The sequence below is a fragment of the Pleurodeles waltl genome, chromosome 5 (assembly GCF_031143425.1).
Source record: "Pleurodeles waltl isolate 20211129_DDA chromosome 5, aPleWal1.hap1.20221129, whole genome shotgun sequence".
NCBI classification, from domain to species: Eukaryota; Metazoa; Chordata; class Amphibia; order Caudata; family Salamandridae; genus Pleurodeles; species Pleurodeles waltl.
This window is the reverse complement of record NC_090444.1, coordinates 1,015,073,810-1,015,086,563: the sequence shown is the minus strand read 5'-3', so window position 1 is coordinate 1,015,086,563 and position 12,754 is coordinate 1,015,073,810.

The following is a 12,754-nucleotide window of genomic DNA, read 5'->3' as shown; positions in this document are numbered from 1 at the left end:
CCTCAATTTCCTTCTATCTTCCTGGTTTCCATTCCGAACTTTCGCCTTCTCTAAAGTATATCTCTTACACAGTAAATAAAACTGTCCTACAAGGTTTGAGTTCACACCTAATATGTCAAACTGTGTTCACATATCTGAAAGGGGCCTCATTTCAACTCACATTGAGTGAGAGTTTTCACCAAAGGGTGAAACTAATACATAGTGAGTGGGTCTGCCCTCTAAGATGTGAGACTAACAAATAATAAGTGATGTTTTATTCTTATCCACATGTTAAAACATGTTAGCTGCATAGGGATTTTTGTAACGATTACCTAGTTATTACCGTTATGCTATACGCCGATATATCTCTATGCAGTTTTTTGCATCGTTCAAGCACTGTATGAGATGCATTCAGTAGCCACCTTCTCCACTGGTTACAAAGTAAGACTTTTGTAAGCAGTATTACGTTTAGCGAGGGGTATATATAGCAATTCCATACACTTTTTAGAAGATAAACTAAAATGTACCTGCATCTATGTTATCTTATACTTGGCACATAGCATGTAACTAGAGTAGCACTCTTTGAATACTTGTGGTACTGCATTCAAGGATGAGGTCAATGCCTAATTCAACTTTCTTAGAGAAATATTCCATTTCAATTCTTTTGGAAGTCTCAATACTTTCATGCACTACACATGCACAATGCACTGGTATGGTCACGTCTGAATGAGCACAGAGCAGTAGGAGGTAACAGACTCGGGATGGAATACCAACACTGGACTCTGAGCTGTATAGGAGAGTGCTTGGAAACAGCTTACAAGATATCAGAAAATTCAAACTCAAAATAGTTAGCTTTAATATCTGGGGTTTTACTGGCGGTACTGTCCATATTTCACTAGGTTAAGTATGATATACGCTTACTGCAGGAAACTCATTTGGTGCTGAAAGGTTGGCATGGATTAAAATCCAAATGATTCCCAGATCAATACCTGTCATAGGGCCACAATAAAATTAAAGACACAGCTACTTTGTTATCAAATCGATTTAAGGGAGAAATGAAGAAGAGACTCATGGAGGTAAGGAGGCGAGCAAAAACAGTCTGGGTGAAAGATGGCCCCTGTAACTTCACAGTGGCTAAAGTACATGATCCCGATGAGGGTCAGGAGTAGTTCTTGTGACACGCAATTGCAGACCTGAACAGAGGTACTGCCAAAAATGTCTCAGTGAAAGCCAAGAATTGGCTAAAAAAGGTATGATTACAAGATGTAAGGAGGGATAGGAATCACCCGGCAACATATTATACCTATTTGCATTATAAGCAATGAAACACATTAAAAATCTATAAAGGATTATATCTCCCAATTCCTAAAGAATTATAGTAGTGGGGAGGTTACACGGGTGTTCTGTGGAACACATCAAATTCAGTAGTAAAGGGGGGAACTGATCACCATCTTGCTGAAAAAAATAGCAAGGGGAAAGAAAAGAGGCAGGAAATAGAGAACTGAGGGAATTAGAAACCGTAGATAAAAGAATTGAAGTCATTCCCATGTTGTGCCTATTTACAACAAGTTTGGATATGGATAGATCAGAGCATGTAATTTTACGCATCAGACAAAAATACTACAGAGGGGAAAACTAGACAGGAAAATTAGTTGGATGCTGTCTATGCGCCAGAATCACAAAAAAGTAAAGCTATTAAATTTAAAAGTGGAGAGAGAGAGCAAGGGACAGAGAGAGACAGCAGATAAGTGGATAGATGAAGGGTTCAGGGAATTGTGTGAGGTGTTATAACATATGCAGCAGAGCACAGGGCAGATTCAGACACGGAGGAATACTTATTGGGGGCTAACATTATGAAACGTACTCAGCAAGAAGCAGAGATGCTGGATGAACCCATATTCATAGAAGTTGTGTTCCCTATAATGAGACTGAAGCCTGTCAAAGCACCAGACCCAGTCAGCTGCACCTCTCAGTTCTACAAAGCATTCTGTGAGGCTTTTGTCTCAGTGGTTGCTTGATTCACTTTTTTTGCAGAGAATATCCCAATCACTGATACTATGATAGAGACACACATTATGGTCACACCTAAGGAAGGCAAGTACTCGGTGCAACGGAGGTCGTACATGCCCTTCTCATTAATTAATGCAGATGCAAATAAATCTCTTTACCAGTATCGTAGCAGCTAGACTCGACCCAATACCCCCAGCAGGTGGGCTTTATAGAAGCAATAATGCACGCAAGGTTCTATGTCTAACTGATAATGTCCCTATAATATGGACATATGCCCTACTACTTCATACTGATGCTGAAAAATATTTGATGGAGTTAATTGGCCCTACCTGGGACAGACACTCAAACACTTTGGGTCTTGTGAGAGATTTTGACATGGACTTTCATTGACTATGTAGTTCTTGGGTGAAAGTCAAAGAGGTGGTGGTTTCTTACCCCCTACTCTTTCCTCCGTTTATGAAGCTGATAGCTAAACAAGTCAGAGTTAACCAAGAGATCACAGTGATCAAAACAGAGCAATATAATAGTCCTGTGTCTTTATGCAGAAGAGGTAATAGTGGCATTGTCCAACCCTGGGGTTTCTCTTCTGAGTTAGGATATTTCAGACCAGAGGCGGCTTTTGCGCTAAATTTGCAAAGCTACTGAAACTTAAATCTTATGATCCCCTCCCACTTTACAAGCATTGTTGAAAGAAAAAAATCCACTTGCCTGGACAACGCAAAGCATCATTATCTAGGTGGACTGAAGTGGCAGTCATCAATTACAAAGCCCTGCTAAATAATGTCTGAGAAGCTCTTAATGTTTGCAACAATATATCCTCTCCTGGCTGGGCAGAATAGCAGGCACAAAAAATACTGCTTAAAACTCTCTTTACATTCCAAACTATTCCCCTGGACCCTCATGCTGAAAGACCTGTAGAGAGAGACAGACAAGTTTGCATGGACTGGGCATTAGACACTGATACAACCTAGGTACAAATGCAAACAGCGGAGAGAAGGTGGCTGAGGGACTCCGGGCCTTGTACCATGTTATCAAGCTTCACAGCTCCGCTACAAAACAGAATGGGGAAGGGAGCTTTCAGCGAAATTTTGCTGTATTATTGAGCATACAAGTGCAAGGATACAGATATGGAAAATTCCTGGTTACAGAGGAAAGACAGTGCACAGGGACTTTTCTTTGTCATGAGTCATCAGGGCAACAATGGCTGCATGAGACCAGGTAGCTACAAAGAAATGCCTTGCAATATTTCCCTCCCCACCTGCCCCTGTTATGTCAAATTTCAACTTCTACCCAGCAACTTAAGGTGACCATTTCAGATGCTGGCACAAGTCGCGATGTCATAGAGTATGAAGACTTTTTGATATAGAGGGCATCATCTCATTTGAACAGCAGAAGAAAGAATACAATTTACAAGAAACAGAGAGATTAAGGTAAGTACATATCAATGAACTCCATGCCACTCTATTCTACTCTGCACCACTGTACTCTACACCACTGCTTTCTGTGTTACTTCGATGTGGAGCACTCTACACCACTGCATTCTACACCAATGCACTATATAGCACTGCTCTCTACTTTTCAACACTGCAATCTCCACCACTCTACTCTGTGCCACTAGACTCTATGCCTTCTGCACTCTACTCTGCACCACTCTACTACACTCTATGTCAATGCACTCTACACCACTACATTCTACGTCACTGCACTGTATGTCTCTATACTCTATGCCAATCCACTCTACACCATATTAATCTACTCTGCACAACTGCACTCCATCGCACTGCTCCTTATGCCAAAACACTCCATGTCTCTAAATTCTACTCTGCATCACTCTAATGTATGCTAGTGCACTCTACTCCACTCCACTATGCACCACTGCACTCTTCACCACTATACTCTTCATCACTGTACTGTACACTACTCCAGTACATTGTACTCTGCACCACTCCATTCTACGCCACTCTATGCCACCCTCCTCTGCAACACACATTGCACGCCACGACTCAATGTCACTGTACTATAGCCTACAAATAACCAAAGTAACCCAATATTCCCCTTAGAACTGGGTAATCTAAACAGTAAAGCACACAGTGTTCATAGCTCATAAATATTTATGATTGATTGGAGCCCGGCAGGAGTTTACGTATCTATGGTGAAATTACATCGTCCTTTCTTTATAAGGAAGTAACTGATTAGCACTGGACGTGCCAGATGAAAAGGATTAAGCAGTGCTTTTCTAAGCAACAATTATTGTGATTTAATCCACTTTGACACATTGTCCTAAGGATGGTCTCATCAACGGTTTGAGCCTTAGTAGACTGAAACATCGACCTTATAGTCTCCATGGTGCAATTTATCATATGCGCTGCTGGAGTCCATTAGGAGTGACCTCTGATTGTTTGAAAGACTGCATATAGGACTCAAACCTTTGTGGTAGGTGAGTCAGGAGGGTTGGTGCTCTCCTTCTGTCCCTTGGATGTAAATGGATTGGGGACTAGAAGGGTCACCAGTGCGTTTGTATAAAAATACTAAAAATTCTCTTTGTTGCTTTGCCATATTGCTGAATATATTATTAGAGTATATTTAAAAATTCTTCTTTTTTTAGAAACAAATTACACGCTGTTTGAAGATTTATTCATTTATGGAATTTGATTTATGATTAATTACGAATTAATAGTATTTAATACCGCTGAAATATTTGTATGCAAATGATTCTTCCATGAACATTGTGAGCTTTACACTGTACTCTACCCTGCACAACTTCGCTCTATGCCATTTTACTCTGTTCTTCGGAACAATATACACTATACCACTGCACTGTATGCCACTCTACTCTACAGCATTCACTATGCCACTGCTTCACTCCATGCAGCTCTATTCTGCACCACTTCACTCCATGCAACTTTACTCTACTCTAGGACAATCTACTCAATGCCACTGCAATGTACAGTGCCCCAATCTACGTCACCCTACTCTGGACCACTCTACTCTACCCCACTGCACACTACACCACCCTGCTCTAAACCACTGCACTTAATCCGAATGCTCTCTACACCACTTTACTCAAAATCAATAGATTATGTGCCACTGCACTCTACACCAGCTACTGTGCACTATGGCACTCTACCCCAAGTTACACTTCTATACAACACTCTACTCTATGTCACTGGACTCTAAGCCACTGTATTTTATGCCACGCTGTACCATTGCACTCTACATCACTACACTCTACACTGCTCTATTCTACTCTGCACCACTGTACTCTGTGCCACTGCTCTCTACACCACTCTACTCTGCACCACTGTACTCTGTGACACTCTTCTCTGCACCACTGCACTCTGTGCTACTGCACTATGTTCTACACCACTCTACTCTGCACTACTCTGCTCTATGCCACTCTATTGCACTCTGTGTCTCTGTGCTGTGTGCCACTCTACTCTGCATCACTCCACCCTAGGCCACTGCACTCTACACCAATCCACTCTGAAATTGAGCCACGCTAATCTACTCTGCACCACTACACTCTAAGGGACATATGTACGAACACATTTTCCAATAGACACAGAATGGGTAAAACCCTTTGCTACATCTGGCCCTAAGACACTGCACTCCATGACACTCTACTGTATGTCACTGCACTCTAACCACTTCACTCTACTCTGATGCTATTTATGCTGTGCCACTGCACTCTGCGCCACTCTATTCCACTCTGTTCTATTCCACTCTACCCAATTCCACTTTACACCAGTGCAGTCTACAGTCCCACTCCACTCTACTCTGCACCGCTCTACTCTACACCACTGCACTCTACTCCACTTTGTTCTATGCCACTGCACTCTATGCCACTATACTATACGCTACTGCAGTCTATGCTAATGCAATCTACACCACTTTACTCAAAAGCAATACAATATGGGCCAGATTATGATCTTGGCGGCGGGATTACTCCGTCACAAACGTGATGGATATCCTGTCCACCGTATTACAAGTTTCATAGGATATAACGGAACTTGTCCTATGACAGGAGGGATAACGTCATGTTTGTGACGGAGTAATCCCCTCTATCAAGTTTGTAATCAGGCCCTATATGCCAATCTACTTTGCACTACTGAACACCACTATACTCTGCAACTCTCTGCTCTACTCCATACCACTCTGCTCTACACAATTGCACTCCACATCACTGAATTCTACACCACTCTGGTTTACTCTGCACCACTGCACTCCACACCAGAGGTGGCTCCTCCACAATGGCGGATGAGCATCACCCCCAGGCTAAGAGCCAACAGCAAAAAAATAAAACAATACTTCATTATTGTTTTCTTTTTCTGCTGCTGGATTAGCCAGTGTGTGAAGAGAGCGGCAGGGCTGGGCCATGGGAGGTGGGAGAGGGCAGGAGGAATGGAGTACACTGAGTTTGGCTGGCTGTCTTAGGCCGGGCAAACACACATGTGCACTTAGGTTTCTCCAACCGAGCTGTGTTGAACAACTGGGCTTGAGAAACTCCACAGACCCCAGAGTAGTGTATGAGCCGCAGTTCAAGCCACTCAGACCAACCCTGACTCTGCTCTCATGCTAGTTTTAGCATGAGAGCAGCACCAGGATTGCTGGGGAGCCTGTGCTGGTGTCTCTGTGAATGCCGGAACCCCAGAATAGGGGCGGAAGGAGGCAGAAGGAGACGGCGGTGGCAGTGGGAAGGATAAGAGATTTTTTTTTATTATTTGTTCCTCCTTTGTCCCCCTTCCCCCACCCACCTCCTTGACATTTGCAGTGGACACTGCTGCTCTACACCAATTTACTCTAAACCACTGCACTCTATGACACTCTACTCTCTGCCACTGTGATCTCTGCCACTCTACTATGAGCCACTGCACTCTGTGCCATTGCACTCTACTCTTTACCACTCTACTGCATTCTACACCACTGCCCCCTATGACAAAGCACTCTATGCCACTACACTTTAGGCCACTGCACTCTATGCTACTGCACTCTATGTCACTGCACTCTACACCACTCTACTCTATTGTGCACCACTGCACTCTAAGACACTGTATGCTACACCAAATCACTGTACGCCTCTATGAGCTATTCTGCACAACTGTACTCTATGCCAATGTGATCTACCTCATTCTACTATGCATCACTGCACTCTTCCACACTGTACTCTACACCACTCCAGTCTAGGCTACACTACTCTACTCTGTAGCACTGCACTCGATACCACTCCTTTCTATGCAGCTCTTCCCTGCAATGTGCCACTTCTCACCTCTCAAAACCACTCTACTCTAACAACTGCATTCTGTGCCACTGCACTCTATTCCACTTTATGCCAGTGCACTCTACACCACTACTCTAAGACATACCACTCTACCTACACCACTTCACCTCATGCCACTTCACTTTACTCTGAAATAATATTTTCTATACCATGGCACTCTGTGCTACTCTACTTTATATCACTGCTCTCTATGCCAATGCACTCTACACCACTTTACTCAAAACCAATGCACTCTACACCAATCTACTCTGCACCATTGTACTTTACAACATTACACTCCATGCAACTCTACTCCACTCTACAACACTGCACTTCATGATACTCCACTCTATGAGTGCTAGACATGGGGTCTTCTATGACACTCTACTTCACCCTAGGCCACTTTACAACACTCTGTACCACTGTATGACACTACTCCACTCTACGACTCTCTAAGCAACCCCTGCTCCACCACTCCATTCCACTTTACTCCATTATTTTTTGACACACTACCCAACTCTACTGGACTACACTACTCCATTCTTCACCACTCTACTTTACTCTATGCCACTCCACTCTGATACTCTACCACTCCACTCTATGACATTATTCCACTTTAAACCACTCCTTAAAACATTACTCCACTCTGCGCCACTCCACTCTACTACAATAATCCACTCTATGCCATCCCACTCTGCAACCATCTACTCCACTCTATGCTACTCTACAAAACATTTCTCCACTCAATGCAACCCCCTCTGTGCCATTCCATGACACTATATGCCACTCCACTCTATGACACTCTACTCCACTCTGACACTCTTCTTCACCCTTCCTATCAACAACACTCTACTCCCTCCACAACACTCCATGCCATTCCACTCTACACCACTCCATAGCACTCCATTTCACTCCACTCCTCAACTCTAGTTTCCAACACCCTGCAACCATCTGTGTGATTCTATGCCACTCCATGCTACTCCGTAACACTCTACTCTACTCCACGACACTCCACTTTATGACACTCCACACCACTCTCCTTCACCCCACTAACGTTTACTCATGCTGAACAACAGCCACGCTGGCATATAAAATGACTAAAACATATTGACAAAGCCAAAATTTCTTGCATAGACAAGACTTATTGGCTTTGCAAATCCTTGTGTTTCCTTTCCATATCTTATCTGGGCTTGACACTCTACAAGTAGGCTCTGCGCTCATTAAAATTGTATTGGATTGGATGGAAAAGTTCTAAACTTCTTCAGGTAACAAAAGTGCAGTGTTACCTCTTCCTTTTCTTTTTCCTGTGTGACTGTTTGGACTTTTCTTTCCCTGCCTACTTTTCTCTCCGTTATTTTACTGTTAAATATTGACAATATAGTGTATTGAAAATGCAAAACTTCATAAATAGTTACTATTGAAACTAAAATTTCTATAAATTAATATATAGGGCATTATTTCTCAACTACTAATTGTGAGCCAAGATTAATCCAAATTCTTACATTTGAAAAGTGAACACTACTTTTCTCTGTTGCTACATAAATGATTATAACATACAATGTATTTTTGGCACATGTTTTGCCTTGTGCAAATGCAACTTTCTTTTTTTTCAAATAACACAAGCTGTAAAATTGTGTAAGTGAATTTACCATGCTTATTTTGCTAATGGTCAGTTTTCGTTATATTATTCCTCAATATGCCTTTTGTAGCACAATTCAGCTATGAATCTTACACCCAATCATACGAATACAGCTTATTACATGGGTCTTATTATGAATGGGAGCACAAAACATTCCTCCCTGGGTTCTGATGAAAGCCCTGAGACCTCTTGAAATGATAGCACTGAAACATGCTGACCTTGACAAAAGGCTAGATGGGGAGGTGCCTTAATTCACATTATGCCCCATCTTCAAGTTAGTTTAATCTTTTGTGAGCAAGGAGGTACACTTCATAAGGCGATGCCATTTCTGCCCTCAATAAAATGTTACCAACCCTTCATATATCCCCAAACACTAGTCACAATGAAGAATCCTACAAAAGCCTTTTGAGCAACATTTGCTGTCAAAGGAGCACCCCTATGAAGAACCATGTCAGTGTGTGTCTTGAGGGGTTATGTATCCTTTTTCCAAAAATATGAGTTGTCAGGGCCACTAGTTAATTTAACCCGTAAGAACCTGAAGTAAGGTGCATTGATAGTGATACACGAGCAGCCCAGACTATTTAGAGGGTTGGAAAACGGTAAGCACTGTTGATAAACAATGCCACAAGATATATTTCTAACCATCAAAGTAGGAAACACTTTGGTACATGGAAGAGGCAACCTGGCTCTACCAAAAGAAGCCTGTCTACACATCCAACACAAAGAGGCAGCAGGGCATTGTTGTAGCAGTTAGAGCATGTGAAACCCAGCTTAAGGTCAGAACCAAGTATTGAATATTAGGACTTAAAAGGATCAGTAGCAAAACATTAGAAACCATAGTGGAGCAATAATCACAGAGTTCGCTGAAACAGACGTGGAGAGTATGTCCTAAATTGAAAGAGGAAAACACGTTACTGGGCAGAGTGCATTCGAAAAGCCAATTTTGAATAAGCAAACTAGCATAGTGCAGACATTCTAATAGAGCTCTGTGTTACGTTAAAGGAGAAATATCATTGCTAGAGGACAGCGAAAAAAAACTACCAAAAGACAAAAATGCAAAATCCGCCCATTTTTCTAAACCACGCGTGGCGCAAAATTAGACTATACAGATTACGAGCATTGCACGCAGTTCATGCAGTTTGCATGAGTCTCCCTAAGCAGCAACGAGTAGTGCAGGCGAGGCACAAAAATCACATGAGCCTCTAGGGCGTGAACTGTGTAGTTCACGGTTCATGTGTGGTAAATTCCCCTCCTTGCACCTTGTTTTTTCAACCGTGGTAGGTGGAAGGATGGTCGCATAATTTCGTGGATTTGCGCTGTTTACCACGCAATGCAAAAAAATGGCCCCGCCCTAATCATTCCCTATTTAAAGGGCAGTCGTGCTCCTGTAAGCTCCTTCACTTCTCCCTCTCGTTGTCACAGCGGTCATCTCAATGATGAGCTTGTTGAAGAAACAACATAAAATCACTAAAAGCACTTTCCAGAAATTATTACCCATTTCTTAACATTGCTGGTGAATAATGAATGCACAGGAAAGTAATTTGTAGGTAATGCATGTCATGATTCTTCCAAGTGATATCTGGCTACAGGGGGACGTTTTTCTATGGAATTACTGGTCATATTGACAGTTATGACGCACTTAGCTGACAGAGCACTCTATGAGCACACATCACATTGTAGAAAAGGCACGAGACAGCACGCACGGGTGTCATCACGGCCCCCGGTGCCTGTAAAGCTGCAGAGGACATTGATGTTGAGGCAGGAAATTGGGAGCATAATTGAGCCCCAAATATTTGCAACCCTGTACTGAGCTGAATTTAAAGTGAAGAACTCCCGTTACATTTTACAAGCCTAGTAAAGCGATGTGATGCTCTGGTACCAAAATATTGTAAGAATATCGTCTGACATAAATATCTTAAATACTGCTTAAAAAAGTATCGCTCCACTGGTAGTGATAATACAAAATCTAAACCAAATGATTTGCAAGAGCTGGTCCTATGCATAGAACACTTGAGAAGGCCAATTAAAAAAAAAAATCTGATAAAGACACATTCGAATCAAGGGCTAAGGACCATCTTGCGGTCTAAGAGAGCCTGGGGGGCCAACTCCTTCTCCACCAAGGCCGCTCGTCTCTGGAATGATCTTCCCTCTGAACTCCATCATGAACACTCAGAACTGCTTTTTAGAAAAAAACTTAAGACCATTCTTTTCTGTAGGTAGCTCTCTGAATTCTCCTATTGCTAGCACTGGTCAGGTTAGGTTTAGCGCTGGGATGCCTTCGGGTCACTACGCGCTTTATAAATCCTTAAAACTAACTAAACTAAGGGCAAAGTTACCTCTGTCTCCTTACAAACTACACTATTTTAACCGTATGTTCATGAAAGGCCAAAGGCTGTAAGAGTAAAAAAAATGAATTAAAATCAAGATCAATATTTTTAATGCTATTTCGGAAACAATCTTTATATCAAAGGATATTTATGGATCCAATTTTAATACAGAACCCATATGAATAACTCAACCTCTCATACGCAGTGCTTAATTTACCAAAGGCCCAAAGTTTTTAGGAGTCAGCCACTGGTGTTGCAGATGCCAGAGTTGCCGGAGAAGGCTGCGTATTCTGGATTTTACTTTGTGTCTCTTTCTTCCGCCAGTATATACTTCCTATCTCCTTTTCTCACTTTTACAGGCTGTTTTCACCCTTGTTTTCTCCGTTAGACAATGTTTTTATTATATTTCTCTTCCTCCTGTTTCTGCTTTTTTCCGGGTCTTAGACCTGTATTGAAAAGTAAATCCAGGTCCTAAAAAATTAGTGTTGGTGGCAAATTACCTGCAAACACCCACTGAAATGCAGCACTGCTTAAATGTATTCCTCATATGAGCATCTTCCCTCTCCCTGCCTCTAGCCAGCCTCCTCCATATTTCCAAGCACCAGCTAGACTTGCATGCACCTGAAGAAATTATTTAATCAAAGGCGATGGGCCAATAATGAGGAGGTTTGCACTAATAGAGTTCCCTGAAAAAAATCCAGTATGTGTAAAAATTGCTCTTCAATGGGGCCTACTGTGCCCTCTCTAGTGAAAGAATATCTATTGCACCAGTGTAAGTCCTCCTCTTTTTCCCGATATGTCTCTATTCCGGAGCTTCACAACAGTTACTCTCTCTCTTTTTGCCAAATTACTAGCATCACAGATCTGTGAAGCCAAGAATAAACGCCTGTTTCAGAGTTTAGAGGATGCCTTACTTCATCAAAAACCCGACAGTAACCCCATCCATTGTTTTACAAGTGCATTATAACTTATGGAACGTCTAATAAGGATTACAGAGTATACGTTATGTATGCAATGGAGTATCCATCCGCCAAACTCTAAATCAGGCCCAAAATATTTTAGTTGGTAGCACGGATGCACAAAGGTCTATGTTCAATCTAAAATTCATATTTAAATTTGAGTATTGCTAGCCTCAACGTTCATCCTTCTAAGGGAGATAAAATAAAAACACCCATTATTTGCAGTGCTAAGGTATAGTGTTAGTAATATTTGAAAAACACATTTGTGTGCAAAAGGTTTTCACAGTAGTGCACCTTTAGGAGTTCTGAGGACTGTCTATGTAACTGCTATTTGTAGTGTGGGGACAGAACTGACTTATTTGAAAAAATATTTTATCATCCATATTTCTGAGAGACGCATAGGGTATATAATAGTTTGCTGTAAGAGTGCAAGAAGTGATGCTGTTTAAGAATACAGAGTTGAAAACAAGCTGCACATGTGCCTGATCTGTAGCTCTATGCCGGCCACTAGAGGGTGTGGGAAGATGACTTACCAAGAAATGAGGTCTGTAGGCAAGCCTTGTTCACTGTTTTCAATGTCATG